This window comes from Peromyscus californicus, unplaced genomic scaffold (genome assembly GCF_007827085.1).
Source record: "Peromyscus californicus insignis strain IS unplaced genomic scaffold, ASM782708v3 Scaffold_7__1_contigs__length_154581171, whole genome shotgun sequence".
Classification (NCBI taxonomy): Eukaryota; Metazoa; Chordata; class Mammalia; order Rodentia; family Cricetidae; genus Peromyscus; species Peromyscus californicus.
Window position 1 is genome coordinate 63693339 of NW_026294595.1, and position 18626 is coordinate 63711964.

Sequence of the window (18626 nt, forward strand, 5' to 3'; positions counted from 1 at the left end):
GGTGGATGATTGTTTTTAACGTGTTCTTGGATTTAGTTTGCCAGTATTTTATTGAGTATTTTTGCATCAGTGTTCATGAGGGAGATTGGTCTGTAATTCTCTTTCTTTGTTGCACCTTTGTGTGGTTTGGGTACCAGGGTAACTGTAGCCTCATAAAACGTGTTTGGTAATGTTACTTCTGTTTCTACTGTGTGGAACCAGTTTAGGAATATTTGTATTAGTTCTTCTTTGAAATTCTGGTTGAATTCTGCATGGAAACCATCTGGCCCTGTGCTTTTTTGGGTTGGGAGACTTTTAATGACTGCTTCTATTTCCAAAGGGGTTATAGGTCTATTTAAATTGCTTATCTGATCTTGATTTAATTTTGGTATGTGGTATCTATGCAGAAAATTGTCCATTTCTTTTAGATTTTCCAATTTTCTGGAGTACAGACGTAGCAAGAATCTTAGAGGGTCTTATTAATAAAAGCAAACCTGGAGCCAGGTATTGGGGTGAATGCTGGAAAATCAGAGAAGCAGAACAAGCCACAGCTACCTCACCTTGCCAGTTCCTCAGCTGATCCTGTTTCCTCAAACTGGAAGTCTCTGAGTCCTCATCCAAATAGATCTCAGTTGAACTGCTGTTCAAAAGCCTAAAGCTTAACCAGCCTAGTTCCTGGTCATGCCTTATATACCTTTCTGTTTCTGCCATCACTTCCTGGGATTAAAGGCTCACTTCCTGGGATTAAAGGCGTGAATCACCATGCCTGACTGTTTCCAGTGTGGCTTTAAACTCACAGAGATCCGGATGGATCTCTGCCTCCCAAGTGATAGGATTAAAGGCATGTGTGCCACCATGTTCTGGCCTCTATATTTTTAGTGGATGTTCTGTTCTCTGACCCCAGATAAGTTTATTATGGTACACAATATTTTGGGGAACACAATATCACCACATTTCTTTTTTTTTCTTTTTTTTTTTTTTGGTTTTTCGAGACAGGGTTTCTCTGTGTAGCTTTGCGCCTTTCCTGGGACTCACTTGGTAGCCCAGGCTGGCCTCGAACTCACAGAGATCCGCCTGGCTCTGCCTCCCGAGTGCTGGGATTAAAGGCGTGCGCCACCACCGCCCGGCCGACCACATTTCTAAAGGCATGCTACATACAGGATTTTGACATATGACCTGATGATTTTCTGGATTTCCTCATTGTTTGTTGTTATGTCACCCTTTTCATTTCTGATTTTGTTAATTTGGATACTCTTTCTCTGCTTTTTGGTTAGTGTTTATCTATCTGATTTTCTCAAAGAACCAACTCTTTGTTTCACTGATTGTCTGTAATGTTCTCTTTGTTTCTATTTTTTTTTTATTTCAGCCCTCAATTTGATTATTTCCTGTCACCTATTCCTCCTGAGTGAGTTTGCTTCTTTTTGTTCAAGAGCTTTCAGGTTTGCTGTTAAGTCACTAGTGTGAGATTTCTCCAACTTCTTTATATAGGCATTTAGAGCTATGAACTTTCCTTTTAGTACTGCTTTCATAGAGTCCCATAAATTTAATTTATTTCTTTATTTTTTCCTTGACCCAGTGGTGATTCAATTGAGCACTATTCAGTTTCCATGCATTTGTAGGCTTCCTGTAATTTGTGTTGTTTTTGAATTCTAAATTTAAGCCATCATGATGTGATAAAATACAGTAGGTTATTCCAATTTTTTTTGTATCTGTAGAGATTTGCATTGTAACCAAGGATTGTCAATTTTAGAGAAGGCTCTATGGGGTACTGAGAAAAAGGTATATTCTTTTGTGTTTGGGTAGAATGTTCTGCAGATGTCTATTAAGTCCATTTGAGTCATAACATCTGTCTCACATTGGTGAGAGTGGGTATTGAAGTCTACTACTATTAATGTGTGTGATTTGGTGTGTGATTTAAGCTTTAGTAATGTTTCTTTTATGTATGTGGGTGCCCTTGTATTGGGGGCATAAAAGTTCAGAATTGAGACTTCATCTTGATAGATTTTTCCTGTGATGAATATATAATACACTTCTCTATCTCTTTTGATTAATTTATTTTGAAGTCTATTTTGTTATATATTAAGATAGCTACACCAGCTTGCTCCTTAAGCACATTTCCTTGGAAAGTCTTTTCCCAACTCTTTCCTTTGAGGTAGTGTCTGTCTTTGAAGTTGAGGTGTTTTTCTTGTATGCAGGAGAAGGATTGATCCTCTTTTCATATCCATTTGTTAGCCTGTGTCTTTTTATAGTTAAATTGATTCTATGGTGATATTTTATTTGTATAAAAATGTTATTTGTATGTTAATAAATAAAGTTGCCTGGGGGTCAGAGCTATTAGCAAGCCATAGGAAAGCAGGGCAGTGGTGGCATACTCTTGTAATCCCAGCACTTGGTAGGCAGAGCTGGGTAAGTCTCTGTGTGTTCAGGGATATAGCCAGTATTGGATACACATGCCTTTAATCTCAATACCAATCATAGAAAACCTGGAGGTCTATACAGACAGGCCATGATGAGGCAGTCATGTGGTTGGGTTTACAATCAATGAGAAGGCAGAACAGGAACTCTATATAAAGACTTTAACACAGGGGTAGCTCTGGTTCGGAAAGGTAGGACCACCGCAGGAGGAAGGGTAAGGTTTTAGCTCTTAACTCTGACCTCTTGGCTTTCTTCTTTGCATTGGTTCTGTGTTTCTTATTTAATAAGAAGGTTGGTTACATCTACATGTAACCAACTACTGTGTTTCTTGTATGCAGGAGAAGGATTGATCCTCTTTTCATATCCATTTGTTAGCCTGTGTCTTTTTATAGTTAAATTGATTCCACTGATATTAAAGGATATTAATGACTAGTGATTGTTAATTTCTATTATATTTTGGTGATAGTGTGTGTGTCTGTTTCCCTTTTTTGGGAATTGTTGGTGTGGGATTCCCTGTATTTTTGTGGGTTCATCTGAATTCCTTAGGTTGGATTTTTCCTTCTAATGCTTTCTGTAGGGCTGGATTTGTGGATAGGTATTTTTAAATCTGGTTTTGTCTTTGAATACCTTGTGCACTCTGTCTATGATGATTGAAAGTTTTGCCAAGTATAGTCGTCTGGGCTGGCATGCATGATCGTTTAGTGTCACATAGCATCTGTCCAGGAACTTCTTACTTTCAGAGACTCCATTGAGAAGTCAGGTGTTATGCTGATGGGTCTGCATTTATATGCTGCTTAGCCTTTTTCCATGTAGCATGAGAACTCTTTTGGGGGGAGACATCTGGTCTGTTTGGTCTTCTCTAAGCTTCTTGTATCTTTATAGACTTTTCCTTCTTTAGGTCGGGAACGTTTCCTTCTATGATTTTGTTGAGTATATTTTCTGTGCCTTTGAGCTACTATTCTTCTTCTTCTATCTCTATCATTTTTAGGTTTGGTCTTTTTATGGTGTCCCAAATTTCTTGGACATTTTGTGTTATGAGGTTCTTGGCTTTAATGTTTTCTTTGTCTGATGAGTCTATTTCCTCATCATATCTTCAATGCCAGAGATTCTCTCTTCCATTTCTTGCATTCTGTTGATTGTTTGCATCTGTAGTTCATGTTCATTTACTCAAATTTTCCACTTCCAGCATTCTTTTAGTTTTGGGTCTTCTTTATTGCCTCTATTTCAATGTTCAAGTCTTCAATTGTTTTTTTTCACATGTCTGATTGCTTTTTCTTGGTTTTCTTGACTTTCTTTAAGGGATTTATTTATTTCTTCCAATTTTTTGTTTGTCTTTTCCTCCATTTCCTTAGGGGAATTTTTCATTTCCTCTTTAAAGGCCTCTATCATCTTCATAAAGTCATTTTAATGTCGTTTTCTTCTACTTCTTCTACCTTGGGATGTTCAGGTCTTGCTGTAGTAGAACCACTAGGTTCTGGTGGTACCATATTGCTCTTTATGTTGTTGAATGCATTCTTGCACTGGAGTCTACCCATCTCTTCCTCCAATTGGTGCAAACAGTGTCTGTTTCTCAGGGAACCACTCTTGGTCCAATCAGAGCTGTTGATCCAATTATAACTGGTGGAGTCTGTGTCTCAAGGAGCAGATGTGGTCTTGGGGCATGGGTGGGTTTGGGGGACAGAGGGGAGCTTATAGATTACAGGGTCCAATGGGCGATGGTGGTGGTCAGGACTGCATTCAGGAGTCTTGCCTACTGGTCTGCAACTGAGACTTCAGTGGATGGGGGTATTGGGGCACAGGTATAAGGCCTAGAGGCTGGGATGACTGGCTAGAACATTCACTCAACTCTCGGTCCACTCAGAGCTCACAGAGTCTGTGTCTCAGGAAAAGCTGTGGTCCTGGGGGATGAGTGGATTTGAGGGACAGGGTGGGGTTTGTAGATTACAGGATTCAATGGGGAGTGGTGGTGGACAGGCCTGCCTGCAGAAGTCTTGCCTGTTGGCATGCAATGGGGCTGCAATTGAGACATGTATCTCTTAAAGTACATGCTAAGTATTGTATATATTAACAAATTTAAATATTTCATTTTTATATGTGTATTTATTATAAAATATCATTCTTAAAAATATTTGATGCAGTAATACAATTTGCTTTTTTATAATACATATTCTGATATACTAACTACTCTGTATAGATTTATTTACAATGATTTTTAAAACTGTAATAAAATTACTTTCAACTGGGTCTCAAAGGTTATGTAATGTATAAAGATATTTTCTGCTAGGTCTGATGAGTTGTATTTTATCCCTAGATCCCACATTATGGCAACAGAAAACCAACACTTTCAAGTTGTCTTCAGACCTCCAGACAAGAGCTAGGTAACACAAGTAACTCAAGAGCTAGGTAACATGAAACAGATACATGTGTGTACACACACATGCATGTGCATGTACACACACACATACACTCACACACACACATGCATGCACGCTAGTTTTTAAAAAATTCCATGAGGTATTGTGAAGAATATATTTTCCTCTATGTTTGGGAGAAATGTTATGTAATTATCATTTAGGTCTACTTAGGTCATGATGTCATTTAGTGCAAGGATTTTCCTGTTTTAGATTATCCTGGGTGATCTATCTCTTGCCAATAAAGGAGTATTGAAGTCATCTAATCTCACTGTGTGAAGATCATTATGTGACTATAGCAGTAGTAGTGTTCCTCTTAAGAACTTAGGTGACCTGGTGCTTGTTGCATAGATGTTTAGGGTTGTAACATCCTCTTGGGGGATTTTTCCTTTAATTAGCATATAGTATATAATATAGCTCTTCCAGTTAATTTTGGTTTGAAGTCTATTTTGTCTGATACTAAGACGGCGACACCAGTTTGTTTCTTGTGTCCAGTATTACTTAAGTTTTATATAAAGCAAACAGTAAATCTTTATTCATTGTGAATGAAGATATCAGTAATGAATTGTTTTCAATTATTTTTTATTTTGAAAATAAAATATATTTATATAATTTTCCTCCTTTGTTTTTCCCTCTATAACCATTCCTATTGATGCCTATTATTCAAATTTGCCCTCTATTATTTATTGTTGTCAAACCAACACAATATATATATACATTATATATATGCACAACTTGTTCAGTTTATATAAATTTATTTGTATGATTTAATAGCTGACCACCTGCTATTGGATAACAATGTTTGTTCTTCATTGGAGAAGACTGTTTCTCATGCTCTTAGCATTCCTTAGTTGCCTTTAGTTCTTTGTCTATGTTTGAGGCCCCATGAGATTCTTCCATTCTATGTTACATTGTCTATTGGTGTTGTTCTTGTTTAGGCAAGCATTTTTCTAACACCTCATGTGTATAGCTTCTCTGATAATATCAGAAGACTTTCTTCTGATATTTACATGTTTGTATTTATATAACTCAGCCTGACTTAATATTAGTATTTTGCTCTTACCTAGAAAATACTTTACATAGGGATCAAATAAATCCACACACATGAGACCTATCAGTGAGATTTAGACATCCAACTCATTGTGAAATTTGTATGTGATCTCAAAAGGTTTTGTCAGTCAGAAATATCAGCCAGTCCCAAACACATTTATTTGTAGATTCGTAAGTTAGACTGAAAAACACAATGTGTTATTGCTTTTTGCCTAAAGAAAGCAGAAATGTTTGTGAAGCATCCGAACGATAAAAATTGCAAAGTCTACCCCAGGTGATGTAAAAGTGAATAAAGAATAAATCAGCAATAAACTCAAATAAAGCAGTCACCAGACACTACTAAAATGTTGTACAATAATTAACAGCAGGAGACAAATAAAACTAAGAAAAATATAATAAGCAATGAACTCCCTAAAGTATCCAACAGCTCCAACTATGTCAGGGAGATGGAATAAAATGAACATGAGATATCCCTTTATTCTCAATGCACTAGTTAAACCAACAAATAAACCAAAAACAAACAAACAAAGAATCGGCAGAGGCAAGGTCTGTTTTTCACAAGAATAACCTTAAAATCCCTCTGTGATGAAAAAAGTCCAATGCAGTAAGTTATCAATAGAGAGCTGGCTGACCACCACAGGGAGTGACATGAAGAGAAGGATTTGGCATTTATCTCTGTTTCTGAAATACTTGAAATTCATGAGTGATCCTCATCAGGCAGAGAGTGGTGCTGTAATGTTGCTTTTTTTTTTTTTTTTTTTTTTTTTTTTTTATTAATTTATTTTGCAATACAATTCAGTTCTACATATCAGCCACGGATTCCCTTGTTCTCCCCCCTCCCGTCCCCCTCACCTTCCCCTCAACACCCCCCCCCCCATTCCCATCTCCTCCAGGGCAAAACCTTCCCCACAGACTGAGGTCAACCTGGTAGACTCAGTCCAGGTAGGTCTAGTCCCCTCCTCCCAGGCCGAGCCAAACAATCCTGCATAGGCCCCAGGTTTCAAACAGCCAACTCATGCAATGAGCATAAGATCTGGTCCCACTGCCTGGGTGCCTCCCAAACAGATCAGGCCAATCAACTGTCTCATCCATTCAGAGGGCCTGATCCAGTGGGGTCTGCTACTCACATCACCAGGGAGGCTACCTGGAAAACAGGACCCCAAGAAAGACACAGGGATCACCCAATGACAGAGAAATGGAATGAGATCTACATGAACAGCCTGGTAATGTTGCTTTTTAAAGTACTTGAATTATCTCATTCTGAATTGTTACAAATGTGTTATCCCTAATAGTTAATAAGATTTTATAAATTGTTTATTACTTTTAAAAGTGATAACAGTTTATGGGTTTTATGAACCAATGCCATCTAGATAGTTTTTTATTATTACAAAATTATGAGAAATAGTTTTTATTACTCCCTAAATAGCATGGCTAACTGAAATGCATATTTATTCAATATCTAATATTTACTAGTTGTGATTAATCTATTCTTTGACATGTGAGTTTCCTAAACATTATATATTATTTTGATCATTGCAAAGAACTTTGTGGCATATGAAGCTCTATTTTATCTATTCCATGTAACTCCTAAACAATAATACTAAATTTATCAAATCCCTACTGCTTTTATTGATGTTAGCTTAAAGGCTCTAAAGATTTTCCACATTGCTTTATGCCTTTATCTCTTTACATAATTTTGGGAAAGTCACAACTGCATGTTTCTTTTTATGTTTGTCCTTCATGTATCATTATTATTATTATTATTAATTTGGGACAGTTTATTATCAGAAGTTGGAGAGCTGGGTAAGCAGTTACCAGATCTTGCTACTCTTCAAGATATTGGCTGCTCACAATCACCTGTAACTCCATCTCCAGAGGCTCAAGTATCCTTGAATGCCCTCCATGATGCCACATTCCTGCACTTATACACATAAATAAAAAGGAATATTTTTAAAAAACCAAATACACTTGTAATCATTATGCAATTTTTTGAATGTAAACTATCATAATATTTTTTGTATTCCATAAACATTTAAATGGCTACAATGAAAGAAAAATTTTACTCAAACTCTTAGTAAATATGAGATACTGCAAGGGACATAATGAAGATTAATGACTTATTCATATATTCATTTACTTAGAAACAAAGTCTTGTCATGGAGCCCTACGTGGCTTCAAATGCACAGTCCTACTCCCTCAGCTTCCCAAGTGCTGGGGTTGCAGGCATACACTACTATTCCTCAGCCTCACAATCAGAAACATAAAAATATAATATTTAGACTCTAAAATGAGTACTTTACTTAACTGTGTCTTCTTTAACATTTTGTTTTGCTTTTCTTTCTTGAGTTTTTGGATTCATGGGGAAATATTCCCTTCATTTAGAAAGTGATTTGGGGAAGGAACTTATTCCCAGAGCAGACAGTATCCTAATTAAACAGCATAGTGGGTAATATGTGTTAGAAAGTGATTAACCTCTTTTTAAATAAATTAATGCTTAAGCTTAAAAACAAACTTATGTATCATTATTTGTCCTATGTCAGTTTATAAAGGTAAGGATTATATTCCATAGATTTCTACTTTGGATACATATCAAATTGATAATTCCCTGTGCTTTTTAAGGTTAGCTGTAGGATGATATTAGTAGTTAGTTAAGGGCAAATTATAAAATCCTTTTAAATATGAAAGTTAATGCAGGAGAGATTATTGTCAAAAATCACTGAAGGTATCATCTTTTGTGATATCATGAATCACTAGTAATTGATTTTTCATTTTTAATAACACTTTTGAGAAATGATTTTTTTGTTACATATGTATTTAGCTATTTTACATGTATAAGTTCTAGAGTTCAGATCTCATAAAAACCTAAGTACATGAACAAATGATCAAAATATTAAATGAACATCTTTGAAATATGCCTGTGACCTATAGATATCAAAAGAGCTCATTTTTTTAAAATTAATGTCTGTGACAAAAGAATCTAAATTTATTAAAGACATATTAACATGTCTTCCATTTTGGCTTAGATATTTTGTAATAAAGACATTTCTGAATGTATTTATTTGTATAGGCTTTTATTTCCCACCTTTGATTTTATTTTATATACTAGCTCAGTAAGCTCCTATAGACATTACACATATTAGACTATTACATTATTTGATAATTAAAAGATTGACATCCAAGAATTTCAATGTTTCACAGGGCATGTGATTTAAATAAGCTTAAATATCTTTAATCAAAGAAAAAATGACAATATTTTCCTGTAAAGCCTAACAATTATTCAATTTTATTTTTTATTATTTCATATAATGAATATGATTCTTATATAATTCCTATATATCCATCTTTCAGCTTTATTTCTTGGCAAAAATTGATTGCTAAAAATTTTCAAAGAGAAAAATAGGACATCTGCTGCATGATTTGGGGATGCTTTATAGTAGGAGGTGCTTATGGGTGCAGGAGCTAAGGATGTAGCACAGTGGTAGATCGCTTGCCTAGCATGGACAAGTCCAGAGATTCAGCTGGCAAACATCAAAATAATAACAATGGAAAATGTAAGTATGTTCTAGGTAAATGTGTCAATTTATGATCTCATTTGCTTAACCTGTAGTTTAAAATGGAAAAATTCAATAAGTGTGAAAAAAAGATTGCTTTAGCTATTTCAAAAGTTATTTACTTATACTATTTATTAGTTGTTTGAGAAATTTTATATATGAATGCAACATATAGTGATGCTTCCTCTTCAAAATGAAATATTGGCATTCCCCATTAAAATGGAAAAAATATTTTTGTAGAAGTATAGAAAGCAAAATACCAGCTAATGTTTTTTATCTAATATATTTGAAAACATGTCTTTTAGAAACATACATTTTCATTGAAATGGTCTGAAATGTCACACAACAGAAATTACAATATAGAAAGAGCCCACATCCTATTCTGTAATCAAACACAGTAAAGCCAAAGCATAAAGCATGCTTTATGCTTATTTATGACTTATATTGTGACAATGACAGGTAGGTTATCAGGCTAATGTTCAACAACAGATGTAGATCACATAATATACACTGGTCTTCAAGGAAAGGATCTGGCTGTAGAGCTTTGTCATTGCCTGGTTATATAGTACTCCTCTGATTTAAATAAATGGGGAAACATGTTTAAATGCATTATGTAGTGTAATGAAGGAGACAAAGTTTGTGAAACACTTTCATGATCTTAAAATGACTGTTTAGCTCTGCCACCTTTTACTAAAAGTATTTGTAAATTTTGAGTTTCAGTTACAGTAAATTCACACTTTTATATTAAATTCTTGTCAATAAATTTTGAAACATTTAAAAAATGGGATTAATTTCTATCTTTTCTTTAACATCATTATTAAATATGAAATAGTACAGGTGAAAAAATAATAATTGTTTTCTTAACATTCCTACTGTTGTCACAAAATCCTTAGGAATTCCAAGTTAATCTCAATCCCTATATCCCGCCCATTTGCTTCTACGTTTGAACTAAAATTTTGAATTTCACAAGCCACACAGAACACTGTCAAAACACAATTGATCCAAACTCCTCTATGCAGTGACATTCCCTATTTATCCTAACGTGAATAACACTGAATATGAAAATTTGTTGATACAATGAGGAGAGTAATACAGTGACGTTCTTTTCTGACAGAGTGGATGATCATTTTATTCCCACATAGGGCCCAATGGCTGTACACAGTAAGAGAAAATGTATCTACCATTGAAAATAGACAAATGGATGCATGAGTAGGTAGAAGGATAGATAGATGGAAGATGAGGAGTAGAATGAGTTGAATATATGATACTTTGGATAAAGGAATGCTTTAGTTTTGTTATTTATGAAATAGTTTCACAAGTTTCTAATTGTTGGTAAATCTTATAATGAAGTTTTGAAAAGTAAGAAATTGGAGGTAAAAGAGTTTTAAAGGGAAGACATTGTTGTGAGGTAAATAAAGCATACAAAAATTAATGAGAACATCCAGAATTCGCAAGCCTAAATCTCTCAGAAATGCATGCAATGGAAGAATAGAACAAGTGAGCTATCTATATAAGCACAAATCAGAGTCACGATGATGGGCTTAGAGTAGCACGAAGTGAGCTCTGGAGGACACAGTTTTGCTACAATAGATGTTTATTCAAAGTAGAGATGTACCTCTTAGGTACAGTCCCTCACCACATTAACAGATGGATGGGAAAAGGTAAGACAGCTTCTGATCATTCAGCATCCTGAGATAGAAAGATATTAACATTCTTTATTTTGTCCGAAGTTCCAATTTAAGGACAGAAACTTTAAAATCTGTATAAAAATTATAACACTGGTTTTGTGTCTGTATAATGATAAAAAACCACATTTAAATGTTTTAAATTCTATACAATATATGGTGGACAGTTGTACTACATTAACCAATGTATAAAACTATCAAACCTCAAAAAAAGAATAAGATTGAAATATTAATATATATGATTCCCTGAAACTTTTTACATACTTTTGAGTATCATTAATGTATTGAATAATACTCATGTATTATTTACTATTTGTGAAATTAATCTCAAGCTAATTATGATAACGACAAAATATTTTGGCAGAGAGTAAAAGTCAATTATAGTAATGAATCATTATTAAGCTGAATATTAACTCAAATTTTGAATCTTGTTTTTTGAGAAGAAAACTAAAAGTGGCCTTTATAATAAATCTAAAACAACCAAGAATGCTAACTGTATAGAGAAAGCAAAATAATGAAAATATTCACTGCATATCCTGACTGGCAAAAGTTACACTGTCTCAACATTTAAGAGAACATATAACATGTATGTGTGTATCTTTTTATTCTTTTAGAAAATTAGAAAATTTGGAGTGTGGTATCTGTAGTTTATATATTTTATAAGAAAACCAAATGTAGTAACACAACTTTCACTTTGGACTGAATCATCTCCAAGCATGGAATATAAAAAGATCAGGTCAGAGGACAATGTCTCCACAGTCACACAATTCATCCTTCTGGGATTCTCAGACCTGCCCAACCTCCAGGGGTTTCTGTTTGGAATGTTCTCCATAGTTTACTTAATTATCCTAGTTGGAAATAGCTTCATAATTGTGATAACCAGACTCGATCCAGCACTACAGCAGAAGCCCATGTATTTTTTCCTGGCAAACTTTTCTTCTCTGGAAATCTGTTATGTATCAGTCACTCTTCCTAGAATTCTGTTCAACATTGGTACTCAGAATAGAAGTATATCCAAAGTGGCCTGTGCCACACAAACCTGCTTCTTCCTTATGCTGGGAGCCACTGAATGCTTCCTTCTGGCTGTGATGTCCTATGACCGCTATGTGGCTATCTCCAACCCTCTGCATTATCCCTTGGTCATGAACCCAATAAAGTGCACTCAGCTGGCGGCAGGCTCCTGGCTGGTGGAATGCCATTCCAGCTTGGGCAAACCTGTCAGATATTCTCTCTACATTTTTGCAATTCTAACCAAATCAACCACTTCTTCTGTGACTTACCGCCCATCCTCAAGCTGGCCTGTGGAGACACTTTTGTTAATGAGCTGTCTGTCTATTTAATGACTATCCTCATTGCTACAGTCCCTTTTATGTTGATCCTTGCCTCTTATGCCAAAATCATTGCCACCATTCTGAAATTGCCAACGGCCACAGGACGGGCAAAAGCCTTCTCCACGTGTTCTTCCCATTTGCTTGTGGTGTTTTTGTTTTTTGGATCAGCTACTGTTACCTACCTGAGGCCGAAGTCCACACATTCTCCAGGAACCGACAAACTGTTCTCTCTGTTCTATACCATTGTGACCCCCATGTTCAACCCCCTGATATACAGCCTTAGGAACAAGGATGTGATTGCTGCCCTGCAAAAATTGTTACTTAGGAAATAATGTCATGTGCGTGTGCACTAATGTCTAAAGTACTTTGTTTAACTACCTGTAATACTAGGACACTCTTCATCTTTGTGTCATAGACTCCTACTTCCTAGATCCTGCTCCATGGACTTCTGTAGCCGTCTTTGCTAATGTCTAGACTATGCATCCAGGTATTGGTAGGCTGTCTGGTCAGTTGAATTCCTATTTACATAGGGAAGATTTGAAGATATTCTCTTTGTCATCTTATGGTTTCTATAAAATCAGTCACTTCTGTGACATCATTCCCTTTGCATTCACTTAGTATGGGTGACTATCTTTATTAATGAGATGGTGGTCTTCCTTGGTGCTGTGTTACATGTCTTTTCTCCATTTCTGTTAATAATTTCTACTAGAATAAAAATCATGTCTACAAAGAAAATTGCCATCAACTATAGGTTGACCCCAAACCTGCTGCTTTCATTCATTGCATTTTGTAGATGTGGTCATACTATTGTGACTCTGACATGTATTCCCAAGTAAAGAGGATATCATAATCATAATGACACTGAGAAAGTTAAAATATAAAGAATTAGCTGGAATTAAGTATGACAAAATAGAAGATATGGCTTTATATTTGGTGTATGTGTGTGTGTGTGTGTGTGTGTGTGTGTGTGTGTGTGTGTGTGTGTGTGTGTATGTATGTATGTATAACATTTCCCGAACTATTCTGATTTAAGTATGAAACCTTTTTTCACAAGGGTAATTATTTACAAATAAAATTGTATTTGTTTATGTTGAAGGACAGTTCTGTATGTTCTATGAAATAACCAGCCATTTCATTTTTACTTGAACAATTTTGTATAATATTCACTTTCAAAAGTAGATTGTTTCATAAAAGAAGACATTTAATTGGGATTACTAGTCCAGTGATTTAGAGTTTATTAAGCAAAGCAATGGCTACTGGAAACCCTGAGAGTTCTAAATCTCAAACCCCAAGCATCAGGCAGAATGAACACCTGGAATGATTTGAATCTTCTAGCAGAGATTCTGTTATAATATCACAAATGACAAAATTCTCTTTTCCAAAATAGTGTTAAGTTAGGATGGGCTTTTTCTTTAAGAATAAGCTGTGTTGCTCAGGTTTGGCAACTTGCCACAAACCAGTTTTAGTCATGTCACAAGTGGGAACTTGATTGAGGAATTGCCTTCATCAGGGTTATCCTGGATTTGTCTGTGGGACATTTTTTTAAAATTTCTTATTGATTTAGGATGTCTCAGGTTGCTGTTAACCAGATGGACATAGGCCTTTCATAAGCAGATGAACAAATCATAGGAAGTAAATCCATTAGCAGTACTTCCTGGCTTCGTGTTCCAGCATCAGTCCCTACTCTAACTTTCTTCCTTGATGAACTATTAGATGAACAGTCAGCCAAATATAATCTTTTTCTCCCACAAGTTGCTTTGGATCATGGTCTTTATCATACCAACAAAAAGCATATGCAGACAGTAGACAATGTATATTGGATGAAAGATATTCACAAAAACATGCACTTACCATATACCTAATTTTGCTTAAAAACAACTCTCAAAAGAACTCATTTTCAACTTAAGAGCCTGCAGTTTCCTTGTTTGTTTGTTTTTGTAATAATGAGATTCTTGCTGAGAACCTCACACATACAAGGAAGTTTATTCTACTTAGCTGCATGCATAATAACTTAAAGTTCTCATTGGGTGTTTGTAGTTTCATTAGTGATGACTGTGTGTATTAAGTACAGTGCATGTTTGATTATAAGTGAATTTCCCTATTTGTTAAATGATTCTATTAAATAAAATAAAATTAATTAAATAAATTAAAATTTAAGCATGAGATAAGAACTAAGAAAATGAATACTGAGAATATTGGCAAGTACTTTTACAATGAATATTGAGAAGTTGTTTACTTAACAATATTTTTCCTGTAGAGATATAGAATACATTGAATCAGTGAATAAGACAAATCTTTATATAAAAGCATGTAATTTTAATAAAAGCAGCCATATCACTAGTGCGTGTTAATGTATAATTGGAAGTATGAATGAAGATAAAATTATCCATAGGCATTGTGTCTATGACAGCATCAATTATATTCTTACTCTTCCTTCATTTCACTGATACATGGGGCTGTATAGGAACAAGTGTAAAACACAAACAAGCATGAACACACACACACACACACACACACACACACACACAAATATTGTTACCAATTTCTGATACTTTTAATGTTCATTTTTCTTAATAATCACAAAATTGAAAGTAGAATGTACAAAAGTAGTAGGTTACATAGGTCCCATTTTATTTTTCTCATTTCATTTAAATATTCTTATCTTTAACTTCTTGAGTAGAAGGAAGAAGAATTTTCTTCAATTAGAACTTAGCATGGGGAAGGAACTTACCTCCAGAGCAGATAACATTTTTTACTTAAACAGCTCTGTGTGTTTGACAGTACAATAAATGCTTGAAAGTGTTTTGCCTGCTGCAGGTAAAGGAAGTATTTCAGCCTTAAAAATCAAATTCACTTCTTATTTTCTTTTACTAATCAATAAAAGTAAAATTTATATTTAAATTAACTCTGTAATCATAAGCTCAAACAATTGACTCATATGTATATAAGTAGTCTCTCCTTTTTACATATCAATATGAGAAGTAATTGAGCAAAATAATTGAAAAGAATCTTGTATCTAATTTTTAATTTCATATAGCTTTAAACTTTTTTAATCTTCTGACATTTTATGATATAGGTCAAAGATGAACAAAATGTGAAATGTGTTTTAGTACATAAACCCAATATGTTAAAGAAAAATGATATCAATATGGACACTATATTATATGCTAACTTGTATCAACCGGTTAACATATTATATACACTTCAAGATATTATTCATCTTTTATCAAGATTTCATTATAGTTAGCCACATATTTATTTGCTTTATATGAAGAAGTTGAAGGTCATAGCTCATAAAAACATTAGGAGATCAATAATGAGCATCATTAAAACATATCTCCCACCTACTATACTTAAATGTGTTCCTAGTAGCTAAGTATTAAATACTGCTATTGAATATGAAAACATTATACAATTATTCACATGTTTACATGTATTTTAGTAATTTTTCCATGAGTAAAACCATTCTGAATTCATGTAACCAGTCATGCCTTTCCATGCTTTATCTCATCTTTTTATAAATTTGATCAGAGAAATTAATCCCTGTGTACTCTTCCATGTTAATTGCATTAGTTAACATCAGGATAAATGTAGGAAAATTACAATTCTTACTCTTCCATCTCATTACTACTAACATACACACACACACACACACACACACACACACACACACACATTATATAGAAAAATACATCTGCTATCAAATGGAGTTTTACAAATTAATAGGAATAGAGTATAGAAAGATAGCAGAATGGGAAGACAAAGGAACTGTTGAGCACAGTATATATTAATTGCAAGATAAAGTGGTGACTGCATTGATAGCTTTTTAGGAAATAATTTCAAGGCTTATAATTTTTCAAACAATTCATGGTGAAATTTTGTAAAAATAAAACATAATTTAACAATTGCAGACTAGAGATAATGTAGAATAATGGAAATGAAAAGGAGCATGTCAATGTGATCCTGTCTGTTCCCTCATGAATGTATGCAGTAAAGTTAACTGAGTATCACAGAGGGCACAGCAAGATCAGAGTCATTGGGAAGACCAGAAAAAACTAGGAAATGTTCAGGATGAGACGTTGTAACGATGTTCTCCTGCAGTAGAAGTTTACACAGTATAAAAGGATGTAGGCTCTATTTAGACCTACATCTTGACCATAGATGATGACGAGACTACACAAAGTCCTGAGTTCCCTCAATAAAAAGATGATCTGAAAATGTTTACCCTATCATAAGTTTCTATCTAAACGTCATAGGAAAAGAAAAATTGTGATTTAAATTGGGAACTGTAATTCAAAAACAATACACTGAGCTGAAATTTCAGAAAAATAAAGAGTAGCAACCCATCTAATGTGATAGCCTGCTATTCACTAATTTCATAGCAAAATGACCTATAAACAGAATTATTTAATCAAAAGTAGAAAGAACTTCTACATATTAAAGTATTCTAACTAAAAATTACTTTAAATATTTTTAAGACTATTTAGTCATGTATTAATTTGAATTTGAATTAATGACCATAAGAGCAGCAACATAAATAGGCATATGTAGTCAGAAGAAGAGATTAATATTTAAAATAAATATAAGCAGAGATTTCCTTTTTATCTTAAGAGAAGAAAATTAATTTTATGGGCTATCATGAAAATCCACAAAATACACAACACTCAGTGTATTAGGAAAATAATACAACAATTTTTATTCTTTTAGCAACAAAATCTTTACTCATAAATTTTGGAGAATATATAAAGTCATAAAATTTTTATCCATGGGTGTTAGAAAATTGGAAAGTGTGTTACTATCATTTATACATGATAAAAATAATTTAATGACAAGGAAATACATACACTTTTGCTTGAATCATAACTACAGATAAAATATTTCAAAATCATAGCATAGGACAATATGCCCTTCAGACTGCACTGTGACAGTTTTTCCTTCTGGGATTTTCCCAAACAATTTGGTATGTACTAAATAATGTACTTGATTAACTTGATTACAAGTAATTTCATAATTGTGGTAACCAGAATTGATCCTGCACTATAGAAACCTATTTATTTTTTCCTGGCAAATTTTTCTTCTGTGGAAATCTGTTATGTATCTCTAATTTTCCCAAAGATTCTGTTCAACTCAAGACAAGGGTATTTCTGTGATGAACTGTTCCACACAAATGTGTTTCTTCCTTATTATGGGAGCCCCTGAATGTTTCCTCCTGGCTGTGATGTCCTATGACTGCTATGTGGCCATTTGCAACCCTCTACACCATCCTATGGTCATGAACCCAACCAAGTGCACTCAGCTGGCAGCAGGCTCCTCACTCAGTGACATTCCAGTCCAGATAGGACAAACCTGTCAGACATTCTCTCTACATTTTTGCAATTCTAACCATATCAACCACTCCTGTGACTTACCGTCCATTCTCGAGTGCCCTTTGGGGATACTTCAGTGCATGTGAGCTGTCTGTTGATTTAGTGGTTATACTGTTGTAAAGTTGATCCTTGCCTCTTATATCAGAATCATTGCCACCACTCTGAAATTGCTATCAGCCGCAGAATGGACAAAAGACGTCTCCACATGTTCTTCCCATTTGCTTGTGACACTTTTGTTTTTTGGATCAGCTACCATTACCAACATGAAGCCAAAGTCTACTCATTCTCCAGGAACTGACAAGTTGCTCTGGCTGTTTTACAGAATTATGATTCCCATGTGCGATCAGCTGAAATACAGCCTGACATGATTGCTGTCTCAAGAAAACTGTTACTCATAAAATAGTGGTTTGGGCTCTGGAACAAATGTTTTGTTTGTTTGTTTGTTTGTTTGTTTTTTGTTTTCTTGCTTCTTACATGGTTCCTGATAGAATATATCAATTTTTATGCATTTCTTTGAAATATAACCACTTTATGGTTTTAAAATGCTTTTGGTATTTTGAGTAATAGCCTAAAATATATTGTTTTTAAATATCCTATGCATATTAATGTCTTTTTTCATAAAATATAATAAAAAGAGAGTATCTTAATATGAATAAAATACAATGTGAATCATATGATTACTTGTTTATGGGAAAATTTTGAAGAGAATTCAAACTTTTTATACCTGATATAAATTGATTATTTATCTAGATGATTTTACTGTTATCCCAATATTTGCTGATATTCTATCATTCAGTGTTCTACAGATTTACCAGTAATACTTAAATATCAATGTGTT

At 34.2% G+C, this 18626-nt stretch overlaps 2 pseudogenes; both read left to right on the forward strand.

Annotated features, from left to right (window-relative positions):
- The first annotated feature begins 11807 nt into the window (after positions 1 to 11807).
- LOC128102044 (olfactory receptor 10AG1-like) lies at positions 11808 to 12754 on the forward strand (annotated as a pseudogene).
- Positions 12755 to 17324: 4570 nt separating this feature from the next.
- On the forward strand, positions 17325 to 18191 carry LOC128100903 (olfactory receptor 10AG1-like; annotated as a pseudogene).
- Positions 18192 to 18626: the final 435 nt, after the last annotated feature.